The sequence below is a fragment of the Gobius niger genome (genome assembly GCF_951799975.1).
Source record: "Gobius niger genome assembly, chromosome: 23".
Lineage (NCBI taxonomy): Eukaryota > Metazoa > Chordata > Actinopteri > Gobiiformes > Gobiidae > Gobius > Gobius niger.
Genome location: NC_136874.1, coordinates 6,203,106 through 6,209,105, shown reverse-complemented (window position 1 = coordinate 6,209,105; position 6,000 = coordinate 6,203,106).

Here is a 6,000-nt window from a genome sequence, read left to right as displayed (position 1 = left end):
TTCGTCACATTTTTTTCACTTTTTCATCGCTTTTTTTCCGCTCTTTGTCGCTCTTTTGTTTTGCGTTTTCATCCTCACTTTCATAAAATTTTTGTCGCTATTTTGACACTTCTTTCATGAAGCTTTTCAATTTGGGTAAAGCCAAACTGTTGAAAATGTGCTAAGTTCAGGTGAGGGTTAAGAGAGTATTTGACCTTAATTTGAGTAATCCTGATTAAGTAAAAACCTGCATATGGAATGAAAACCTTCTACTACTCCAAAGTGCGTATGAAGCATAAGTTATTATAAGAAACGTTTCATGACTTAAAGCACATTTCTCTGTCTGCAAAGCCGTCCGCCTGCTCTGAGTTAGATTCCAGCTCGATTTGGGTGGAGCGATTACACGTCGGAGCTCTTCCATCGAAAGGAGGTGTCGTCGGCTTTTGAACCATTACGCAGTTACTTATGGGGAGATTCGGTCGCCGCGGTAACAGACAAATAAAAGCTGCCAGCAGGAAAAACATTACAGTCGGTGTCACAGTTTGTGGTTTGTGTGCGGTTTCGTTATTGGACGGGGAACAGTCAAAACTCTTTGGCATAGGATGAAGCGAAATTAAGAGCTTTGCAAACTTTTAGAGTCTGGAACAAAGGTTGTGTTTGTTTGCAATTAAGCTACGACTAAGTGGTGCAGTCGTTGTCATATACGCTGTTTTCCAACCAGCAGTAAGCCAGAACTTCTAACATTTTTGAAGCAGTGAAGTGAATATCATTTGAATTTTTTATTGATTACCTTTTTTTGTTGTAAAATTTCGGGTTATATTAGCTGTAAAAGGCCCTGTTTTCAAACCAAAAAATAAAAATGGGTACAGTGCCTTTAATTGAACACAAGTCACATAGTAAAATAATTAAAGTGCATATGACACGTTAGAGACAATTTTTGCTAAAACATAGTTAACACAATTATATTTACGATTTTGCTAAAGATTGTACCCAGCTTTCTTTAGTTTGACCATTTTTTTGGGATATTTATAGTTTCACTTCCTTATTGGACACTGACAGGAAGTGACAGAGGCAAGCAATTTTAAACTGTTGCCGTGCCGACCATGTTATGGTTGTTTCAGGTTCTACAATGTGCTGATGTCATGCTACCCACTGGGGTGTTTTTCCTTTTAACAGCATTACACTTTCACAAGTCGTTTCTAAAAGGAAAATGTATGAATTACAAAAATGATCATTGACTGGGTCCATGATCTCTCTGTACAACACCAAAAAATTCCTCAATAACAAAAATAGTTTTCTCTAATCATTCAAAAACTACTTCAACAAATTCTGAACAAAGTTTTCTACTAAATAGATACAAAGACATGGGGAGGGGCAAAGTGGTTCAACAGCCCATAAATACATAAATAACGGAGAATGCTATGATGCTACATGTTAGAATTGAGCTAATGCTAATGGCTAGCTAGCGCTAGGTACGACTGCTGTATTTCCACTTCTACTGAACAATCTGTTATGGGAAAATATCCATATGGGCCAAATTTACACTTGACTTTATTTGTATGTGACAAATAAGTTTATATTCCACCAGAAAATGGCTAAAAAGAGTGGAAAATTGTGTTTCCCAAAAGATTCTAGCCACGCCCCCTTCTATGACATGATGCCATTTGTATCTATGAGTCAAACTGCTCTGGAACTTTATCTTCATCTGTGTCACTCCCTGTCGTCAGTATCTTAAAAATTCAAATAAAAATAACTTTTCTGCCCCAACATTTCTTCATTTATTTGCAGCGTCACTGAAATAAAAGTATGCAACTGATGTTATCCTTCTTATAAGACCTATAAAACCTGTCATATGCACTTTAATCTCTTAACCTCCACCTGAACCGAGCACTTTTTCTCCAGTTTAGCTTTACCCAAATCTAAAAGCTTCTTGAAAAAAGTGTCAAAATGGAGACAAAAATGAGATAAATAAAAGAACATTTAAAAATGTCACCAAAAAATGACAAAAAAAGAAAACAAAAACAAAAGGGCAACAGAAGAGTGACAAAAAGCTATGAAAATGTGGCAAAAAATTGACAAAAACTCGAGGTTGTAGGTCTTAGCTTTCAAATGAGACACTACACTGGCCTATAGGCTGTAAATAAGGCAGGGGTTCAGAGGTTAAAGGTATATATTTTAATCCAGAATCAGTAAAAAGGCAAAGGAATTAGCATTGGGCAAAAATCTGAATCTGGATTATACTCTGTCCTTGGGCAAGACACTCCCACTTACTGAACGTGTGAGTGAGTGCACTGTAAGGGCCTTTCCCGTCTAACCACTGCGACACTGGATCCTTCAGCCCCATGTATCGATTAGGTTGTAGCTGTAGTGGTTTTTCGAACACAGCCCACAATGTATTATTTACGAAACGCTTCACAAAATCACAAACTGGTCCATCATCGCCGGCAGAAACATTTCACATCTCGCTGCTCCTTCGCTTTGCCATATGCTGTGGACCACGGGCAATACATACCGCCCTCTCTCTGTGCTTCTCTCCCGACCCTCTCCCGGCCCTCTGCCCGCCTCCCCCCCCCCCCTCGCTCTCCTCACCAGCTGCTTCCACATTGGCCGTTTTGGACCCCGACCAAGACTGGACAAACTCAACACATGTCGGACCGTGTTCCCGAAAGAGAGGCCTTCATTGCCTCATTACACTCTCAACCCCAGTCATTTATATCAATCAAAACCTGCGCCAAATGCAGAGACGTTTCAAATTAAAACACCCTAAACTATTGTATTCTGCAAACACATTATGTAACTTTCCGTGTGGATGCAGCACCAGAAACAGCTTGTTCTTTATGCATGGAAAAAGCTGATAGTTCATTCAGGGTTGTTTGCTTTTCTCATCAAACATTGGCTTTGTTGACATAAAGGAATACATTACATCGGCAAACAACATATTACACCGGCTCTATTAGCATTAGTAATAGAATATCTTTATTTATCTTTGTATTCTGTCAGTCCATGCTTCTATACTCATATTCCTCACTGTTTACAAGAGATGTTTCAAACAAGAGAATCTAGATACAACCTCAGAAGAGCAGATAATGCTATAAAAACCCATACTAATACAAAGAGGAGGTGTTTATCAGTCAAAGGAGTTGATTTATGGAACGGCTTTTCTATTCAGCTTAAAGGCTCCACTACTATTCATGCATTTAAAAAAAAATACAAGTTAAAAGTCATGGAAAAGTATAGAAGACTTGAATAAAGATCACTAGAAAATACATAATTTGGATTCTTGAAGTTTTGTGCTTATGTGTTTCCATCATCGGTACTAGAGTAACTGTATTATGTGCCATCTTTGGTATAGTGTCACCGTTGTAAGTGGGGTTAGTCGCTATAAGTCCTGACTTCAGCCTAAACCCCTTTCGGTCAGGCACCATTTAGCACTTACAATACTTAAAGCTGTAAGAATATTTTTCTTAGCCTCTTAAAGCAGAACTTAGTAACTTGTTTACCTTAATAAATCCTTTTCGTAGTCCCTCTGGGGGTAATACAAGTGTTAATGGGATGATTGGCGGGTCTTTCATCTCCCCCTGGTGTCTCTGGCCAGAAAACCACACTTGCAACTTGACTGCCACCGGACCGGAGCCACCAATACACACTAATAAAATCACGTAGAAGAAGCTAACAGGCTAACGGGCAAAGCTAACTGCGGGCTAGCGCCACTTAAACAGTATTTACAGCCAAGTTTGAGAAAAAACAATTCATTTTTTACTCTTCTACAGGTGGAAATTAGCACAAGTGCTAGAACCTGGTACAATGCATCTCTCCCTTTTAGGTTAATGTATATTGTACACTGTCCCTGCTCAAATAAATAAATAAAACTAAAACTAAACATTTCCATTGTGTAATTGGATGTACAATATCCCTCTGTCCCTTTGTCTTTTCTGTCAGTGTAGTATTTACTCTCACGGACAATTAATAAGTTAAAAAATCTCAACATGCTACGACACCTGGAATTCCATCATAGATACTTTTACTTGTACTACTCAAATATTATTCCAATGAAAAGAAGTGATGGGAGCCCTCGATGTCAGGTATTGCTCATGCAGCTTGGTCCGGATCGCCAGTGCAGGCTGGACGGATATATCCCATTGTTCTTGTACAGTGGTTCTCACACCTCCATGACAAAGGTCCAAAGTCTGGCCCTGAGTCCTGCTTGGAGTGGCTCAGGTGCCACGGTCCCAGAGCCACAGCTGCAGTACCACATGGAGCGGTACACATTGGGTTTGGGCCCAGCAATGGAATACCTTTATTGGTAACACACTTTACATTACGGGCCGGTAAGTCCATGGTACTTACAGTGGTAATTACTAGTAATGACAGTGGTAATTATTGTGGCACTAAAAGTGATAATTACTAGTAATTGGGGTTAGGGTTAGGGAGTCACAGAGTTACCACTAAATCTCTCATTTCTAAGAGATACAGGGGAAACTCTTAGTAATGAAGGTTGTACTTCTATTTACTATGGTACTTACTGGTAATTCAAGGACACTACAGCAGCAATTCATAGGTAGTAAATGAGGTACTTCTCCAAACAGAAGTAATTTCTAGGATTGTGTGACTATAAAACAACATAAAACAGCATTAGGGAAAACAAGAAGTACAACTTTCATTAGACTGACTTGACTTACCACTGTTTTTAGAAGAACATACCTTGTAATTCTCACTATAGTATCCTTTAAGTACCACAAAAGGTACCACTGTAAGTACCAAGGACTTACCGGCCCGTAATGTAAAGTGTTGCCTTTATTTATTATCTGCAGCTCTGGGTGTTTTCTCCAGTACTGGTTGTGCCACTGTTCCAGATTTTAGCTGCGTAAAACTCAGCAGTATTATATTTACCTTTCACTTGTGGTGGAGTAAAAGTGATAAGTTCTCAGCAAAAACACACCAGAATTAAAGCACAGATCCTCAAAACCTCGACAAATGTACCTCATTAGTAACCACCACATCTGTGTCGTAGCGTCACTTTTACTTGAGCGTGTTCAGTTATTGCGAAGTTCTTCCTCTTCTGTTTAATTCCCTCATAAATAAGTAACAAAGCCCCACTCAGTCGCTAATGCTTTATTTAGTGGTCAGAATTAGGGCTGCCCGTGTATGTCTGCGGGGACAGGAAGAGGTCCATCCGTGAAGCTGACAGACAGGCAGCTGTTAAAGAGACACCGCGCAAATTATTCATGTCCCGCATTGATTGAGATGGGAAAGATTTGGTTTCAATTGTGTACAGTGAATGAAGGAGGTTACGTTTCTAATTCTGGTGGTGCGCTCAGGGGGCGGGAGGGCTTTTACGCATACGAGGAGTCCATTTGAGAAGCACTATAAACATAAACTAGTAATAAAATGAGTAAGAAGTCTGGAAGGGCGTGTAAATAATAAAATGGAAAGGATGTAGTAAAATTAGCTCAACTCTGAATATGCAAAATCATGTAGTGCAAATATAACAAAGCAAATGGCAGGTTATGAATGAATGAATGAAGAAGATAACAACATATATAAGTCGCATCTGCCAAAAAATGCATAGTGAAGAAGATAATAGCATATATTAGTCACTCCGGAGTATAAGTCGCACCATTGGCAACTACGTACCTGGGCATGGAGGCGTAACTGCACCGTTAATAAGCCTCTCCCAGCATTACGTTGTTCAACTTCTCTCCTCGGGCTCTTGCTTTTAGCCCATGATTAGCTTTTTTTTGCTTTCTTATTTGCAGTAAGAATGAACTCCACTTTTTGCTAGTCCCTCACAAGTTTCTCGCTCACTCCAAACTTTCCGTCTGCTGCTCGATTACCGTTTTTTAAATCTTCAGTGGTACAGGAGTAGCAGATACTGGTGCACAAGCCTAGAGCGCCCTCTAGCGGCTGTCAGTGAGAAAAATAGCAAACATGTGAAATATAATATTGATATATAAGTCGCACCCCAGCCAATCTATGGAAAAAAAGTGCAACTTCTAGTCCGGAAAATATGCTAAGCAAATA